Below are 20,283 nucleotides of genomic sequence, written 5' to 3'. Positions count from 1 at the left end.
CTCATATTCACATGTATATACACACACGCTAACATACACATATACATGGACAACGTCACTTCCCCTTTCAAAGTAAATCCACACATGCACAAAAGACCAGCAGAAACACCTATACAAGCAAGAGCAATAAGCAGCTTCTCCCTTTTCAGACCAGCGTGCCTTTTCGACATGCACGCGCGTACCTCACACCACTTGCTACTATGTGGGACAAAAAGCCAACAGACAGTACATACACTTTATACGCTTTCTCTCTCCATGAACTGGATTGACTTTCTCACTCTTTCTCTCTCTATAGAACTTGTCCCAGAGAACACCACCGCATAGCTGACGGCTAACATGGCGCACAGTTTAACTGATGTCAACTCTCTATCTTTTTCTTTGTCTACACGCTGGACTATCATTCCCATTTTCCACTACATCACTCACTTCTCTTCCCACGCGCGAACAAAGATAGTAACCCGAACGTGAGATGAACACACATTTCCTTTTTCTTTCTACACCACCAGTCCAGCAACAAACGATGGTTACACCCGCGCGGACATGAACACGTGTTATATCTAAAACATTCATTCTTTCAACAATAAATAAACGACACGTTTATCTTATCCATCAATTGAGTCTTTGTTTCCTTCATTCCATTCGTTTCATTATTTTCTTTTGTAACGGGATTAGGATAAATATATCCTAGTCCTCTACAACGGAGTCCCGGGAAAACAAGTCTTGCTCTCAAGAAATCTTACCTCGAACTGATTCGAAAGACACGCAAAAAGGGAATTGCTGAGACTGTTTCCTGAACAGCCAATCACTAACAAGCTTCTTCCACTTTCCAGAGATCAACACAGCAACTATCCCATGAGTGAAAGAGAGAGAGAGAGGGGGAGGGCAAGAGAGAAATGTCCACAAGGACTTAAATGACAAAAAAGGAGGGAGAGAGAGAGAGTGACTTACGCTCACACACACACACACACACACACACACACACACACACACACACACACACACACATAGAAAGGCGATTCCGTACTTATGCCTGCTAGGCGAACGCGTAGGGGAGAAACGAGAAGGAGGTCGCATGAAAGTCAAGATGTCAACTAAGACTGCTGACCCCTCACCTCCCTTTGCATCGGTTGATGGCAGCATATGGTTAAAAAATAAAATTCTCAAAACATTTAAAGGTAAATAATTTAAACTCTAAACCTAAAACGTAACCTCTGGTCCAAAATTTTTCTAAATTGGCCTCTGGGTTTACTTTGTAGTGACCACTATATATGGCTGGAACAAATCTCTGGAGGAGACATTTCATAGCAATCACCGTTTTCAACATTCATGTTTGAAGTACGTATAAAGACACAATGTCATGATTTGACCATTTCGCACACATGTGATAAAGGACTATGTTATGCATCACGCAGAGTAATACAGCAAATAGTCCGGAATATTCTGGAATTTGACTATATAACCTTTGGTGTATGTAAATCAAAACAGTTCAGGATGCAGTACAACGAGTATGCAACGCACTGCTCAACTTCGTCGTTTTGCGACGTCAAAATACTATCATGACTTTGAGCGAGTTATACACCTAAATTCTCATCATGGAAAGCACAATATTCAATGAGGATTAATTCTCTTCAATAAGTTATTTCGAACTGCTATTTTCATATGTAATGAACATACACACACACACACACACACACATGCAAGACACATACATGTTTTAATGAATAATTCCTTTTCGCTCCAGAAAATAATCAGGCATGTTCTCTCTCAACATGAAAATTCATGATCATGAACTTTTGCCTTTTTTACAAGGCGCTCATTAACAGAAGCTGTCTAATGAACACTTGTTGCAAACATCTTGACGTTGAAATGATTTGAATTACTGTTTCTTAAACATGTTAATAAATGCTATTTTATCCTAGTACAGCGATCTTGAGTTCTTTGTTGGATATCGCTATTTCTCTGAAGATAAATTTTAAATTTATATGGATGTAACTCGGTAAGACCCTTGTAAGTCGGAGATCTCATGAAATTTATCTGTAACGGTCCTAGAGATACTCTACCATTTTCAACTTAAAAATATCCCTGCACCTGCAACCATGGTCTCTAATATTGACGGATTCCAACTGTGAATTGGTGAATGTCGACTTACACCCTACATATTCTTAAACTTATTATGCTTTTTCCTTACTTATACAAACAGTAACTATTGATATAATCATAACACATATACAATTAAAGCTGGTGGAGTCACAGTCATGTCTTAAAGTGCGTGATTGAGGTCATTTGAGAAAAAGATTGAGAACCACTGCTCTATGTTTTTGCTTTCTGCAATTTTCCTGTTTATTCACCTATGTCATTTTATCTGTGTAAATTTTACATGTACCATTGTGGTTAAATTAGTCAAGTCTCAATTGTTAGATTTGACAGACTGCTGCCAAAATTCCTTAGTCTAAAAACTCAACTCTCTGCTATTACTCTTTCAACTTCCAAAGCACTTCTGCTGATCGAACTTACTTCTTCAAAATCAAACTCCAAAATGAACACACTCTCTGAAAAATAAGGACTCTTTTATCTCTAACCAGGAGCATCTCATTTGTATATCAGGTGGTAACATTGCAGGCATATAAAGAGATAAGGTGGCCATTTTTATTTCTTTTTATTCATTCGTTTTTAATCCACCAGATTTGTATGTTGCACCGTATAGACGAAACTATTCATTACATTGGGGGCTCGACGGCCAAGTCAAAAGAAAACTTACTGACTTAAATTGCATCAACTTGCGATACAACCAACAAAGATAGATGGGACAGAAGATTTTTTCATAGAGCCATCAGTGAAGGAGCTAGAAATCTTGAGAAAGAGTATCTTGCTAGATTGGAGATAAGCTAGAATTGGAAACCAAAAAGGCAATGAGAAAAGAAAAACTAATCTGGATAATATCTGAGCACATGGTGGACAAGCAAATCTTCGATCCAGAGGTACTAAATAGACTGCTGGGCGAAACGATCAATCTAACAGCAGAGCAAATAGAGTTAGTGTGGTTAAATACAATGACTCCACAACTCAATCTTCACTCTTCAATCCTGCAGTCCAATGCACTTCTGACAGCAATTGCTTCTGCCAAACAAAAAAGACACCCTCTCTCCCAAATACAGGCTTTTTATAGGACAAAACCGTCCAAAGTTATTTGCATACTCTTCCCATGATCTCTAGTCTATAAATAGACGCAGTGGCCATTCTCTTCTTCTTCTTTCACTCTCTGAAGCGGGCGTTGCCAGTGGTAAAAGGTTTGCACGATTTTTTTTTTTTTTTTTTTTTTTTTACTACACGCCCCCATGATCATTAAAGATCATTCACATCTCATAATCCCGTGTCCAGATCGGCGCATTGCGTTCTCTTTGCGGTCTCTGCATCGGCACCGGTTCATCTTCATCACTCCCTGGCTCAGTACCACCATCCTCATCACCTAAATGGACCACACGCCTTAAATCTAAAACATGTCGTGGCATTCCATTGACACTTAAGTTGTTTGGAGATTGCACTCCTGTTATCACTCCTCTTCCCCACTGCGTTGTGCATCGGGCATTAGGCGGTTTCACCCAAACTTCTTCTCCTATTTGGATTCTGGCTGGTCCTTGATCATTAATTTCTGGTGACATGTCTCTATGATGTCTCCATTTGTAATTAAAGATTGCTCTATGTGGCACTGTGTCATCTCTTTGCCCGACCTTAGGGGACATGTTGTACCAAAATGTGGCCTCTTCAGGCAATATTCTTCCTCTCTCAGCTATTGCTTTCACGGTCCGATGATGTCGCTCCACAATGCCATTTCCTCCAGGTCTGTAGGCTGCCCTGTAATAACTTTTAATCTTCCATTTTTTTAGCATCGTCTGAAAGATTTCTGAGCGAAAAACAGTGCCGTTGTCCATTATCACCTCCCTTACTAGACCTCGTTCAAGCATCACCTTTTCTAATTCAGTTGCAACTGCAGATGCGGCTTCCACTCGCAGTTCCTTCCATATCGCCAGTCTACTTGGCCCACAATCAATTATTGATAAGTACGCTCCCCCTCGGTAGTGTGCTATGTTAATAGCTAGTCTCGTCCAGTTCGTTAAAACTCCAATTTCCCCAGGATTATGTATATTTGGGGCAGGATCGATCGATTGACACCGAACACAGTTCTTTACTATCATCTGAATTTCTTCCCGTTTTACATTCGGATCCACTTGCCTCACCAAATATAATGTTCTCTCCACTCCCATGTGATGCATGTCATGCAACTCTTTAATTTCTCCAATTCCAAGACAGCATATCGGCGCCTCCTCTTTCTCAATTAACCACTGTTTTTTTTATCCGTGTTAGCGCATCTGCCTTGTTTCTTTCAGAAGGCACAAACACTGCTTTTATCTGCAGTTTCAATTCAGACATCAACTCTCTAAGCATCCCTAATCTCCGCTTTATTATCACTTCTCCAGCACCCTTTGTTCGTATTCTGCCACTCTCCTCCACAGTAGAGTTCACCCAACTGAGTACAGTGGCTGAATCAGTTCTTATTTCAATATTTGTCAGTCTCCATTTGATAGCCAAATTGACACCCTTTAGAACAGCATCTAATTCAGCTATGAAGTCATCACTTTTCCTCAGCCAAGTTGCATCTTCCGCCACCACACCGCCAATCTCGACAACCACGCCAGTTGCAACATTGCTTGCATCACACCACACGACTCCTGTGCTCACTTCAGGAATGTGCCAAGCGCCATTAACAGGGTCTTCTTTTTTCACCTCAGCTAGAACCTCCTGCATCACTTTCATGGTTCTGCAATCAACTTTTTCTTCCCAATCCACTCCATTTGCTCTTCTTTTCACATAACTGCATGCTAATCGCAGCCATCCAGCAATTGGATAGTGCCCCAATAATTTACCACAGATCGAAAATAGCTCCCGCCTACTAATTTCTCCTCCCATCTCTGGGATCTCGTTGCCTCTCCTGAACATTAGTGCACCCATCTTATTTTTCATAAGCTTAAGGCCCAGTGCCGCTCCTCCGTCCAGGGATTCCGGAGATTTTGCTGCTAACCCAAACCCCTTTAAATGTTCCACAACTTCCTGTGTCGATATTTTCGTTACGTCTACCATTATATCATCAGTGTATGAATCAGTGGCCTCTTTCGTCCTACTTCCTTTCTTTAATACTGTTTTTAAAATGGCTGCCATAATCTTTGGTGCGACATTAAGTCCAAATCCTAATCGTGTTAGGCAATAGGTTTTTCCTTTATAACAGACCAGCTGGTACTGCCATAGTTCCTTTGCCACATGTAGTTGCAGGTAGGCAGACTTAAGGTCCACTATTGCGGTCCCTCCTACCAACTGTCTCCACTTTCTTATCTTTTCATCACATACATCTATTATGTCGCTCCCTGTATGACACGCCACAAAACGGTTCAACTCACGAAAGTCGAACACTGGCCTAACTTTCCCTTTTGTGGCCTGAAATACTGCCATCAATGGCAACACGCCTTTTCTTTCTCCTTTCCATGGTAACAGAATACCATCCAATATCCATCTTTCCACCTCTTTCTCGAATTCTAATTTCTTATCGCCTTCCAGAGAGTTTTTATAATATTGGACTTTGTTCTGCAATACTGGAGGCTCTCCCTTCCATGTCCATCTTACTGTCCATTTATCTCCATCGAAGTTTGCTTCAAAGTCTTTATCCTCGATTTTGCAAACATTCAGCTGATGGGCAGCCACGGCACATTGTATATCTCCAAACTTCACTTTGGCTTTCTTTATAGTTACACCTCCCAGCTCATTAATCACGTCCATTCCAATTATGACGTCGATCCCATCAACGATGTGATTTATCAAGATTGCCCTCACCTTTACGTGCATTCCACAGACTTTTATCTCCAATTGTCTGGCTCCTTTACATTCTATATTCCTCCTATCAACTGCTTTCACTGTACCGCTCCTTCCATATCCCTTCAAAAGTTTGGAATTGATTAAAGTAGTGGTGCACCCAGTATCGACAAGTGCAGTCATTACAGAATCATTCACCTCTACTTCTATTATAGGAAGAGGCCAGTATCGCGCCTTCATTTCATTGCTAGGGTAGCTTGCGGCGCAGAAGCTCCCCCTTGCCCGTTTCCCTGAATCTGAGGACAATATCTCGCAATGTGGCCAAATTTTCCACAATTGTAGCATGTTGCCCTGGCCCTAGGGATCTCTGTGCAATCTTTTTTTAGGTGCGGTCCTTGACATCTAAAGCACTGAAGGCTTGATTCTTTCTTTCCCTTATTAGTCTCATTAGTTTGCGCACTTGCGGCCAATGTCCGAGTTTTTACGACTCTTTTGCTGACTAAAAGCAGTGCAGTCGGTATCAGTTTGCTGACATCCATTCTCTCTATGTTCGGTAGCTGCTGTAATGCCACAGATACATCGTCTGGGAATCCAGTTATGAATGCCAGTTTGGCTGTATGTTCCAGCCCTCTTCCCAGATATCCCGCCAGTCCAGCCAATCTTTTGATTTTATTAGCATAAACATCCACCGATTCTCCTGTCCACTTGAATCGTTGCAGTTTTTCGTATGCCTCAAAAGGCCCCTCAGTGAAGGCGGTCACGAGTCTCATCTCTATCAGTTCTGCATCTTCTTGTTCTGCATTATTCATCTCAAGATAGAGAGCGAGTGCATCTCCCTGCAAAAAAAGTGGAATAAAACTGGCAAGGTCTGGCACATGTTGAAGCTTAGCCACCAGTTTTACTTTCTTTATCCATCCGACTACATCACCTTCTCCACTAAAAGGTGGTATCACATCTTTTCCCAATCTCAACATCCCAGATTCCATGATCTGTTCTTGGCCGGAATAGCTTGTGGTTAAATACAATGACTCCACAACTCAATCTTCACTCTTCAATCCTGCAGTCCAATGCACTTCTGACAGCAATTGCTTCTGCCAAACAAAAAAGACACCCTCTCTCCCAAATACAGGCTTTTTATAGGACAAAACCGTCCAAAGTTATTTGCATACTCTTCCCATGATCTCTAGTCTATAAATAGACGCAGTGGCCATTCTCTTCTTCTTCTTTCACTCTCTGAAGCGGGCGTTGCCAGTGGTAAAAGGTTTGCACGATTTTTTTTTTTTTTTTTTTTTTTTTTACTACAGTTAGAAAAGTACAAGCTACAGACAAGGCTAGAACTTGAGAAGGCCAAGTTAGAGCAAGAGATAAGACTAAGGGAAATTAATCTGCCAGAAAGAGTACAAGAACCAAACCAGTTTATGTTTGACTTAATGAAACAAGTACAGTTAGTACCGAAATTCGCGGAAGCAAACATAGATGAGTATTTTCCGCACTTTGAAAATTTGGCAACCAACTTAAATTGGCCAAAAGACAAGTGGGCGCTACTTGTACAGACCGCACTCGTCGGAAAAGCACAGAAAGCTTTTACCACACTTTCAGCGGAAGAAAGTAAAGACTACGATGTAGTTAAAAAGACAATATTGCAGAGCTTCGAACTTGTACCTGAAGCATACAGGCAAATGTTCAGAGCGCAAAAGAAGACTGATGTTCAGTTGGTCAATGAGAAGGAAAGATTGATGAATAAATAGTTCAGTGCGAAAAGAGTGGAAGATGATGCTGAAAAATAAAACAGCTAATATTGATGGAAGACATATTAAATTGGTTACCAGAGGAAATGCGGATTTACCTAAATGAAAAGAAAATCAACTCTGGTAGTGAATTAGCAATATTAGCCGATGAGCAATTTCTTGGAGAATTGTAACAAAAAATAACTATCCTCGTAATAATAGTAGTCAATCACCTAAACGTGTCTACTGTTGTATGTTATTCTGCGACGTTTAATTAACCCTGATCTAATAATTATTTTTTAAAAAACAAACATTTTCACCTGGTCAAAATGATAAAACCACTTTGATAAAATTGGCTAGTTTTGAAAAAATGAATACGAAAAGCTTTCTATGTTACTAAAAGCAACTTGTTAGTGGATAAAAAACATCTTACTAAATTATAAATGGCAAAAGGGAAAACCATTATCAGAGTTTGAGAAAGGAAGGATCTTTGAGCTTAATAGGAGTGGACTCTCCTATAGATCCATTGCAAACAAAGTAAATCGTAGCAAAACGGTCATCACAAATTTTTTAAGAAATCCAGATCAATATGGGCAGAAAAAGAGTCCAGGTCGACCAAAAAAAAAATAACCCCCATCACTGGATCGCCATATCAGAAGAAGTTTAAAAAAAACTCCGGTATGAGCTCAAGTCGATTGAAAAGCCAAACAGCAGCAGAATGTAGTCTATAAACCATCAGAAGGCATCTGAAAATGAAGGGTTTCAATCATTTAAAGCGACTGCAGAAACCACGTCTTCTTGAACAGCACAAAACTAACCGACTTAAATATGCCGCCAATTACCAGATTGGGATGAAGAGAAGTGGGAAAATGAAATTTTCTCAGACGAGAAAAAGTTTAATCTAGATGGTCCAGATGGATTTCAACACTATTGGCATGATAAAAATTTGCCCAAAGAGACTTTTTTAACTCGGCATAGTGCAGGAGGGTCTTTAATGATCTGGAGTGCTTTCTCGTCAGCTGGGACCCTAAAGTTCCAAATAGTGAAAGGCCGGCAAACATCATTGAAGTACATTTCAATGCTTGAAAATACTTCTATCAGGACTGAAGGTCCACGTCTGTGTGGAAGAAATTGGATTTTCCAGCAAGACAACGCTGCGAAACACACTTCTCGACAAGCACGAGAATACTTTTCTTCAAATAATATAGAATTGTTAGGTAATCCAACATGTTCTCCGGACCTCAATCCCATTGAAAATCTTTGGGGATGGATGGCAAAAGAAGTGTTCAAGGATGGAATCCAGTATGATTCGATAAAGGAACTTTCTGATTCAGTTTTCAGTACATGGGATAAAATTCCTTCGCAATTGATAAAAAACTTAGTCGCAAGCATGCCGAAGAGAATTTTTGAAGTAATTCGTAATAATGGAGGCTATACTAAATACTGAGACCCTTTTTAGTAATTTATAATTGCCTTTTGTTAGATAAATTATCAGTGGTCTTATCATTTTGACCAGGTGAAAATGATTGTTTTTTTAAAAATAATTATTAGATCAGGGTTAAGGTTTCGAATGAAGCAGATTTCATTTTTTTTCCATCATATTTTCCCTTTTGGCAATGGTTTCAACCATTTGTTTGATTAAAAATTCGATAATATGTGTAAACGCTTACTTTCTTAAGTAGTCTTATGATTTTGACCAGAACTGTATGTGTGTTTACCGAGCAAATTACCTCCTTGGCTGCGTTTGAAATTCCGTGCAGATACCCAAGTTCGACTTGAAGCAGGTCAGAGGTTACATAACATGAGAACCGTACGTACCTCCGCGGCGATGTGTAAAACGTCAATAGTACATATATTAATAGTGAGGTCATCATTTCGTGTGTTTGTGTTAATTTCTATGGATAAGCGTTCGCGTTATAATTTTTAAATGGAGTAACGTTTTTTTTGCTATACATAAAAAATAATATAAAACTTACCTTTTGTAAAACAAATACATTTTTATTAACGAACTACACAGACAAGATTTGATAAAATAAAATTAATTTTAACGTTTTCTGTTCACACATGTATTTAAAAATAATGTTCCTTTCAAGCCTCCGTACATTTTTGAAAAAAAGTGCCAAGCATAAGGACCACCCTCTATCAATTTAAATAATAAAATCAAAACGAATTTTTTTAAGGTCGATTTTGGATTTACAATTTTTATTTTCTCAATAGTCTTTCTTATATTCTTTTATAGGAATATATATTTTTATTATTGGAAACCTGTTATTAAAAAAATCCATTTAACTTCATATCGCATAATATTTGAATTTAATATCATTTAAAGCTTTTTAAAAATAATTATTTTTTAGAATTGTTTTTTTTTGTTGTAATTCAAATAATTATATTACCGAGAAAAAATGATCAAGAAAGTGTTGTTTTTTTTTTTTTTTTTTAGCATAATATTGAATTTATGTCCAATTTTATTTACAACTTTGAGGTAAGTGAAATAAATAACAGGATTTTATATATATATAAAAATTACTATTTTTTAATTATTTGATCTTTTTAGCTTGTTGCAGACCAGGATATAAAATACCCTAACTCACTACAAGAAAAAATAATGAAACGAATTGAATGAAGAAAACAAAGAACTCAAATGCTGGAATAAAATAAACATGTCTTTTATTTTCTGTTGAGAAATTAAAGTCTGGAGTGTACACGTGTTCATTCAGCCATTGACGACTACGCGCGTGGAAGAAAAGGGGATGCAATAGAGAAACGCGTAGTGGCAAGATGTCTGTAGAAAGAAAGGGTTAAGCTCAGTAGAACATCACGCACATGTCTGTGTCGATGGGCCAAAGCGAAGGGGAGACAGAGTGAGAAAGTCAATCCAGTTCATGGAGAGGGAAAGCTTATAAAGTGTGCTTGCGCTTGCCCCACATTACAGTAGCAGGGAAAGTGACATTAGAACATGCGGTCAGTTCGTCGACTAAGCAGGTCGAACGCTGGTCCAGACTCCAGACGCAAAAGGGGAAATTGACAGGTTTTGTTGACTTTTATACTGGGGTCAGTGTTCTGTCTGCGCATGTCTGGCTTTCACTCTAAAGGAAGTGACGTTTCGCATGTGTGCGTACTTGTGCGTATATGTGTGGGTGTGTATATGTGTGGGAAACATGTTCGAACAAGACTCCCTCTCCTGGGGAGAAAAAATATATATATATACAACAGAAACGTATTTCGTTTTTGTTTTTTATGTATATATATTTTTTTTTTTAATAAGTTATATATTGTTTGAAATGTTTTGGCCAATGAACTTTTCGACCAGTTTTTGTTGTTGTTTGTGGTGTGTTGATTTTTGTAATTTCTTTGTCCGTTTCTGAGTGTGTATGTTCTTGTATTGGAGTAGGAGAAACGTGTAATTGTTCGTCTATGGATGCAGGTTTAAGTCTGTCTATTGCTATAGTGTCTTTTTTTTCTTTTTTTTAAATAGTAAAATACTTTTTACTCCTGTCGAGAACTACATAAGTTCCAGAATAATTTGGACATGGTGGGTTTTTTACTACGTCGTTCCTGACGAACACGTATTTACATGTGTAAATATCGCTTGGAATGAAAATGTTTGTGACTGGTTTTTTGGTTGGAGTAAATTTTAATTGTGACATTTTGTGTTTTAAGTCTGTCACAAAAGTTGTCGTTGGGGAAATGTCTGTATTGTTTTCGCCGAATTGTCCTGGTAAAATCAGTGTTGATCCGAAAACTAATTCTGCAGGTGTGCTTTGCAAATCTTCCTTCACAGTGTTGCGAATTGCTAAGAGAATGAGTGGCAAATTGTCTGACCAGTCCGATTTGTTTTCGTTCATAGCCAAAGATGCTTTTAATTGTCTATGCAATCGTTCCACCATACCGTTTGAGCAAGGATGATAGGCAGTAGTCTTAATGTGCCTTGTTCCCAACAAATGGTTGAATTAAGTGAAAAGTGTTGATTGGAACTGTGAACCCGTCTGTTGTGATTACGGAGGGCACTCCGAAAATTGCTATCCAATCTTGTAAAATCGCTCTGGCTATTGTTGCGGCTGATGTGTCTTTCACTGGTATTGCTGTCGGCCATCTGCTGAATCTATTGACTATAGTAAGGACGTGTGTATGTCCTTTTGAAGTGGGCAAGGGTCCAACCAAGTCGATATGCACATGAGTAAACCTAGCGTCTGGTACACTGAAAGTTCCTGAAGGTGATTTTGTGTGCCTGTGAACTTTGTTTTGTTGGCAAGGAATGCAAGTTTTGGTCCAACTACGGATGTCCGTATTCATATTTGGCCAAGCAAAACGTTCCGCTATTAATTTCATGGTGTCACGTTTTCCTGGGTGGGACAAATTGTGGAAGTGCTGGAAACTTGTCGTCTGAGGCTGGGTGAAATATAAGGGCGCGGGTGTTTTTGTGAAACATCGCAATAGAAAGTTATTGTTCCGAATGGTATCGGTATTTCTTTCAGCTTCAGTAAAGTTTTGTCCATTATAGCTGGGAGCGTGGTATCGGTTAATTGCTCTTGTGCTATTAATTCCATACTTAGTGGAGTGGAATTTACAGAAGCAATTGTTGCGCGAGATAAAGCGTCAGCTACAACGTTTTCCTGTCCTTTTACGTACCGTATATCGGTGGAATATTGGGCTATAAAGTCCAGGTGTCGAATTTCTCGTGGACCATATTTGTCGACATGTGTGTGTAGAGCAAATGTTAGAGGTTTATGATCTGTATAAACGGAAAATTTTCTGCCCTCGAGGAAATGTTTAAAGTGTTTAATTGCAAGGTAAATTGCAAGTAACTCTCTCGAGAAAGTACTATATTTAGTCTGCGCTTTGTTTAATTTGGCAGAGAAGAATGAAATAGGGGTCATTTTGTTGTCAGAAATTTGGTGAATGACAGCTCCTACTGCTATTTCCGATACGTCGGTCGTAAGAGTGAGTTCCATTGTATCGCTATCTTGGATATAAGTGAGTTTGGTGAAGTTTGCCAAAGCAGTTTTCGATTGTTCGAAGGCCTGTAGTGCAGGTCCTTCCAAAACTAACTGTTGTTTTTTGGTTTGTTTTTTTAACAAGTCCGTTAAAGGTGCGAGTAACGTGGAACAGTTAGGCAAAAAACGTCGGTAATAGTTAATTATGCCTATAAAACGGTGTACTTGTCTGACAGATGTCGGTAGAGGGAAATTCGAAATAGCACTTACTTTTTCAGGCAAAGGGGAGATTCCATCCTTGTCATTTAAATGTCCGAGAAATTGAACTTCTTGGTGGCCAAAAACACATTTATCGGTGTTTAGTTTAAGACCAAAATGTGACAGTCTTTCAAAAGTTTGTTCCAGGTGTAGCCGGTGTTCTTCGAGGTTTCTGCTGGCGATTAAAACGTCGTCCACATAAGTGAATATGAACGGCAGACCTCTGAAAACTTTGTCAATTAAACGCTGGAAAGTTTGACAGGCGTTTCTCAAACCAAAAGGCATCCTTAGGAACTCGTAAAAGCCAAATGGTGTGGTTAGTGCGGTTTTATGAATGTCTTCTTCCGTGACTGGAATTTGAAAATATGCCTTAACGAGGTCCAGTTTAGAGAAAATGGTGGCGCCTTGGAGTCCATTGGCGAAGTCATGGATATGGGGAATAGGATATCTATCTGGAACAGTTTTTGCATTTAAGCATCTAAAATCTCCGCACGGTCGCCATGTGATGCTGTCAGCTCTCTGTACCATGTGGAGTGATGATGACCAAGCACTTTTCGAGGGCCGTATTATTCCCATGTGTAGTAGATTTTGAAACTCGGATTTTGCCAATTTGTATTTATCCGGTTCCAAATGTCTGGGGTTGAATAGACGGGCGGTCCTGTTGTCTTAATATAGTGCTTAGCACTGAGTTTGATGGGGTCCGTGTTTTTAAACGGCTGGGAAAGTTGAGGAAATTTTTGGAGTAACTGGCGGACGTGTAAATCTTCAGGTAAGACCGTGCTGATTCCGGTGATTAAAAATTTTGAGGTAGTTCCTCTCACTGAAATCTTCGTTTCGTTGTCTGTCAATTTGTGATGAGTCATATCGACAGACAAGTTGAAATGGGCTAAAAAATTCGCCCCCAAAATTGGAGTAGTCACGCTGGCTATGGTGAAATTCCATAAAAAATTCCTCCGCATTCCAAGGTTAAAATTTAAGTTTTTTTCACCAAAAGTGGGTATTTTGGTACAGTTGGCGGCTTGTAAGTTGAAAAATTGGGTCCCTGTTGGATGGCCATGCGGTGTCGGTATGACGCTGATTTCCGCTCCGGTGTCTATTAAAAAGTTATATCCGTGAATTTTATCTCGGATATAAAATAGACAACCTTTTTTGTGTGCTCCAGCTACAGTCGTCGTCGTTACTGGCTGGAAGGTTTGTTTCCTTGTGCCGGTTTTTTTGAACGTGCAGGGTGTAGTGCATCTTCTCGTGTCGACGCCGAATCTCTTGTGGTAGAAACACACATCTTGTCTTTGTCGTGACGTGGATCGGTTCCTGCTTGAACTTCTTCGCCTGGAATTTCGCCGTGTGTCGTCGTGGTTTCTGTGAGAATGTTGACGCGTTTGAAGTGCGTCGGCTAGCTGCTTCGAAAGCTTCTCAACCGCCGACTTTAATTCTGCTAATTCCTCGTCTCGGTTTTGGTCAGGTTGCCGTTGGTGGGCATATACTTGTCGGCTCCGGGAACTTTCGTGAATTCTGTCGGCTATGTCGGCGAGCTTTTCTGTTGCCGTCTCCTCCGACATCGGAACGAGGATTTGTTTGGTACTTGGGGGTAATTTACCAAACCATAGACTCTTCATAATGCTGTCCGACATTTTGTTGTCTCCCAGCAAGGCTTTCAAGTGGCGAAGTAGTTGAGAAGGCATACGGTCTCCTAACTCCACTTGTGTGAACAAGTTACAAAGCATGGCTTCATTAGAAACACCGGTTTGTTGCAGGATTGCTTGCTTCAACGGGTCGTACGGTCTTTCCTCCGGTACATTTTCGAGGAAATCCGTGACTTTCTCAACCACCTCCAACGGCAGTTTTTCCACTAAATAACAGTAACGTGCTCGTTGTGACGTTAACCATTTAGCGTCAAATATGGCTTGTAGTTGGATGAACCATATTTTTGTATTTGTCGGGTTGAAGGGTGGAATATTTAATGCCATGGTTTCGTTGGAGTTGTAGTTCCATTTTTTTTTTTTTTTTTGTGTTGAAATGTTTATATTCCAATGTCGTGTGCGCGGTTTGAAATTGTTCCTCCTCGTGGTCGAAAAGTTTTTTTGTTTGTTAGAGAAAAATTGTTTTTCGTGCGTGCCGTGAATTTGTGTGGAAGGGTTTAGCTTACACCGCGTGTTTCGTTCACTCATTCATTTCATTTGTAAAATAAAGGGGTCACCATTTCATGTTGCAGACCAGGATATAAAATACCCTAACTCACTACAAGAAAAAATAATGAAACGAATTGAATGAAGAAAACAAAGAACTACAATGCTGGAATAAAATAAACATGTTGTTTATTTTATGTTGAGAAAGTAAAGTCTGGGGTGTACACGTGTTCATTCAGCTGTTGATGACTACGCGCGTGGAAGAAAAGGGGATGCAATAGAGAAACGCGTAGTGGCAAGATGTCTGTAGAAAGAAAGGGTTAAGCTCAGTAGAACATTGCGCACATGTCTGTGTCGATGGGCCAAAGCGAAGGGGAGATAGAGTGAGAAAGTCAATCCAGTTCATGGAGAGGGAAAGCTTATAAAGTGTGCTTGCACTTGCCCCACATTACAGTAGCAGGGAAAGTGACATTAGAACATGCGGTCAGTTCGTCGACTAAGCAGGTCGAACGCTGGTCCAGACTCCAGATGCAAAAGGGGAAGTTGACAGGTTTTGTTGACTTTTATACTGGGGCCAGTGTTTTGACTGCGCATGTCTGGCTTTCACTCTAAAGGAAGTGACGTTTTGCATGTGTGCGTACTTGTGCACGTATGTGTGCGTATATGTGTGGGAAACATGTTCGAATAAGCTTTAAAAAATGTTGAAACTTTTATCAACCCACGTTTATTTTGTTTAGTGACCATGAAATATAAGGGGGAGGGGTAGAACACCTAAAAAAATATATTTCCTCTAATATATTTAACGAAACCTACTTTTAATATGTAAGTTTATTTAATAATGAATAAATATCAAAAAATTTCAGGAAACTATGATTATTAGGATCTGCCAAACGATTGTAAAAAAATGGACCGCATGTTTCCGTGACGTCAGATTTGTGTTAACTATATGAACTATGGAAAAGCAGAAGTGACTTAATGATTTTTTTAAACCTTTGTTTATCTTCTTCAAACTGCAATTAATAATTAATCTTTGTTACAATTTTGTTAAGTTTCAAGATTTACACAGTTTAACGATTAATAATATTATAAACATTTGTATATTAAATATGAAATACGGTTTTACTGAATGTTCATTTGGTTACCTACGGGGTTCCATATTTTGTTTGGTAAAAAGAGATGTACAAAATATGAGGGGGAGGCTAAAAATTCTTAATATTTGTGCAATAATATTTTTAATTTGGTTTTAATCTGGCGCTAAAATACTGACAAGAGTCATGTTTATATAAAAACTTAATTAAAAAAAAAAATTTAAACACAATTAATTATAAATCTATGTTGTAACGGAACATTTTGAAATAATGGAATTTTAATCGTTTTAATCTTTTAAAAATTAATTTTTAGAGAGTTTCTTTTTCTTGGCAATTAAACTTATTCTAGTATATTAATTCGAAAAAACGCTATTTAAAAAAAACAAAACATAATATTAAATTTATATCATTTTTTAATTGCAACTTCAAGGTAATTTTTTGTTCAATATGTGCATTTAAATTTTTTAAAAATAAATGTTTTACTTATTTGAACTTATGTTTTATAATAAATAGAAATGTCGATAGATTTAAATATATTTTGTTCAAATTTCGAAAATATAAATATGGGGTGGGGGGACACGCACTAAAAAAAAATATTTTCCCTTGTATATTTTACGGAAACTGCATTTTATATGTAATTTCATTCTAAAATGGATAAGTATCGAAAATTTCACGAAAATCTGACCTTTAGTTGATTTTTGCTAGATTTATAAAACACTGGTATGTTTTCACGTTCGAAATGTCTACTACATGGGAACGTTATTTTAAAGCGGCAATTATGTAAACACGATTTTCGGCCCGCAATTTGATTATTTTCGTACAATAAAAAAAAATTTTTTTAATTATTACTAGTTTATTTTGCCCTTCTTTTAAATGGTATAAAAGTTATATTGATAATACTAATTTATAATTGTAAGAATTTCTCTTACTCGTTTTTGCCTTTGGCAGAATGAAAGAGACACTCAGAAAAGCAACAAAGGCTCACCTTAAATTCCAAGAATATTTTATTTACAAGAAAGGTAAAATGAGTCCATAATTGCAAAAGAGTGCACCTCTTTAGCTTCGGCCAAATGGCGGGTAGTTTATGCCTCGAAAGGTGTAGGTAGTTTTCTTCTTTGAAGATGCTGGTTGAATTCGGCCGCTCGTAGAAGTGGTTGAGGGTTCCTCGAAATCCTTCCAGACTGGTCAAATAAGAACAACGCACATTGCGATCGATGTTCCATAATAAAGGATGCCCTCCTGCGGCAATGATGATGAATGTAATTAGTCCATAAACATTTTGCCTCAGGCTTGTATCCGCATTTAAGTGAGCGGAGATAACAAATAGAATAGAACCCTGCCTTAGTAGTAGAATAATCAAAAGAACTGTGTTAGTCAATAACACACAACAACAACAATAATAATAATAGCAGCAACACTTACCAAGGGTCCAGCTTATGCACAAGACAGACATCAGATTGAGCTGGACTGAGGGCTTGTATTTATGTACAAGCATATCCAATCAGGTGATTCAGCCAATCACAATCCAAGGAATAGACTGGCCCATGTGTGCACAATGGAATCTCCCATTGTGCCATAAATAGTTCTCCTCTTTCATGAGAAGTAACTTTAGTCTTTGTCAAGTTATCCACAACTTGAACGCTGACCGAAAGTCCACTACACAATCCAACATGGCGCTACGAACAGGATTCGAGACAGAAGATTGGGAAGACTATTTCCTCAAAGCAGGCATTGCTGCTGATTCCGCCAAGAGCTACGCTGCAACTTTTGTGAAGGAAAAACTGAGGAAAGAAAACCTTCAAGTAATGGATCGAGCCATGCTAAGAGAATTGGGAATCACAACAATGGGAGAAGCTCTGTCTATCCTTCGACAAGCCAAGGAGCCCGCTACCCAGACCACCTATGCTAAGGCACCAGCTGCCAGGCCTCCCCAACTTCATCTCGAAATGACCCCTCAACAATTCAGAAAATTTCGGATTGACTGGGAAGTATTTACCAGAATAACGGACATGCCAACTTCTCAGGCCAATACCCAGTTATACAGTTGCGCTGATGAATCCGTTCAAAACGCAATCATAAATACGTACCCTAAGTTCTTCCCCACCACCACAGACAAGCTGCTAGAGATGACAGAAGCATTGGTAACTCAAAAATCAAATCCCATGGTCCATCGGATGACATTTGCAGCTATATCACAGCATGAAGATGAACCCATCCAACAATACCTCGTTCGTCTTAGGTCCACGGCCATAGACTGTAATTTCTCATGCCCCAACTGCGATCACGACCTGTCCGACATTTACATCAAGGACCAATTTATCAAAGGGATATCGAATGATACGCTTCAGACCGATCTACTGGCAAAAGCCGGGTTGCTAAAATCTCTCAACCAAAATATCTGTCATGCTGAGGCATTTGAGTCTGCACTACGGGACCAAACCGCAATGACTGATACCTCAGACATAGCTACAGTCCAGATGTCAATGTATCGCAAAAAAAAAAAAACACAGTGCTGTACGGACTAGCAGAGGCAATATTCGCACTAGCTCTACTGCTACTCACAACGATAACATTGCTGATAAAGAACCCCGTCAAACCTGCATATGTTGCGGTAGTCACCAACACGGTACTCCAAGGACAAGTGCCCACCATTTAACATGTCCGGCATGGAATCAAATGTGCAACACTTGTGGGAAACTTAACCATTTCTCAGCAGTGTGCCGGACAAAGAAATATCGCCCGGCAGTGATAAAGAGTTTTGAAGACCAAGAAGCTCCCATGAATACACTCATGGCCCATATCACATTCGATCAAATGAGGGGCACCATTATGACTACAGAAGGTGATCTGTTAACTGAAATAAATGCATCAGTAATCCCATTCTCACCAAAACCAGATCCCAAACGAGCTGTCAATATCCCTAGGAGTTGTAGTACAACGCTAAAGGTTTTTCCCGACAGTGGTGCCGCCATTTGTCTTGGGGGATCAAAGCATTTAATCAAAATGGGCCTCACAGAGATTAGTCTTATTCAATCAAGAAAGATCATACGAACAGTTGGAGGTTTCACACTCATGTGTCAGGGTTGGCTACCAGTTGAGTTTGTGGTCAGAGGGAAAACAACTAAACAAGCCCTCTACATATGCAAGGGCATACAACGGCTTTATCTCAGCAGAGCAGCCTGCATCGATGTGGGAATATTGCACAAACATTTTCCAAACCCTTTAGCAGACGTACATGAAGAGGTAGACACCGAGTCTAAAAAGTGTGTAGATCAATTGCCAAATCGCCCCAAAAACCTCCCTTTCCCGCAACAGAAGATAACATAGGCAAACTTAAGAGCTGGCTCCTAGAAACGTTTGCCAAAACGACATTCAATAAAGATGGGATATTTCCAGCCATGTCCGGCCCAGCTGCCCACATTCACCTCAAAGAGGGAGCAATCCCTAAAGCCAGGCATAACCCAATTCCTGTACCCTTCCACTTCAAGGAACCAGTAAGACAAGCCCTTTGGAAGGATGTAGAAAAAGGTATCATAGCTCCAGTACTCGTGGGTATGCCTACTGATTGGTGTAGTACTATGGTAATAACTGCCAAAAAGAATGGTAATCCAAGGAGAACAATAGATTACCAACACCTTAACTCTCAATGCAAGCGAGAAACCCACCATACTGGGTCGCCATTCCAGTTGGCACTGCAAGTGCCACCTAGAACAAAGAAAACAGTCCTAGACGCTGTTGATGGATACCACTCGATTCTCTTAGAAAAGAATCTCAACCATTAACCATATTCATAACTGAGTGGGGAAGATACATGTATCTTAGGATGCCTCAAGGATATGTCGCATCTGGGGATGCTTACACTCGTAGATACGATGAGATAATAAAAGATATCCCACGCAAGGTGAAGATAGTAGACGATACCCTGCTATATGACTCTAGCATTGAGGGAGCCTTTTATCATACCTTCGATTTTCTGCTCCAATGTGCTAAGAATGGAATTGTGCTCAACACCGACAAATTCCAATTCTGTCAGGATGTCGTACAATTTGGAGGCCTCCAGATAACTTCTTCAGGAGTGACCCCTTCTGAGTCCATGATACAAGCGATACAGGATTTTCCAGTCCCAAAGCCAATTACTGATGCCAGATCATGGTTTGGGCTTGTCAACCAAGTAGCCTGGGCATATTCACTGGGTCCAGTTATGGTGCCTTTTCGAGACCTCGTCAAACAAAACTCCAAATTTGCTTGGAATCAAAACCTTGAAGACACATTCAAAGATTCCAAGCGAGTT

The sequence above is a fragment of the Euprymna scolopes genome, chromosome 35 (genome assembly GCF_053919585.1).
Source record: "Euprymna scolopes isolate OS-2025 chromosome 35, ASM5391958v1, whole genome shotgun sequence".
NCBI classification, from domain to species: Eukaryota; Metazoa; Mollusca; class Cephalopoda; order Sepiida; family Sepiolidae; genus Euprymna; species Euprymna scolopes.
Note: the sequence above shows the minus strand (reverse complement) of the source record.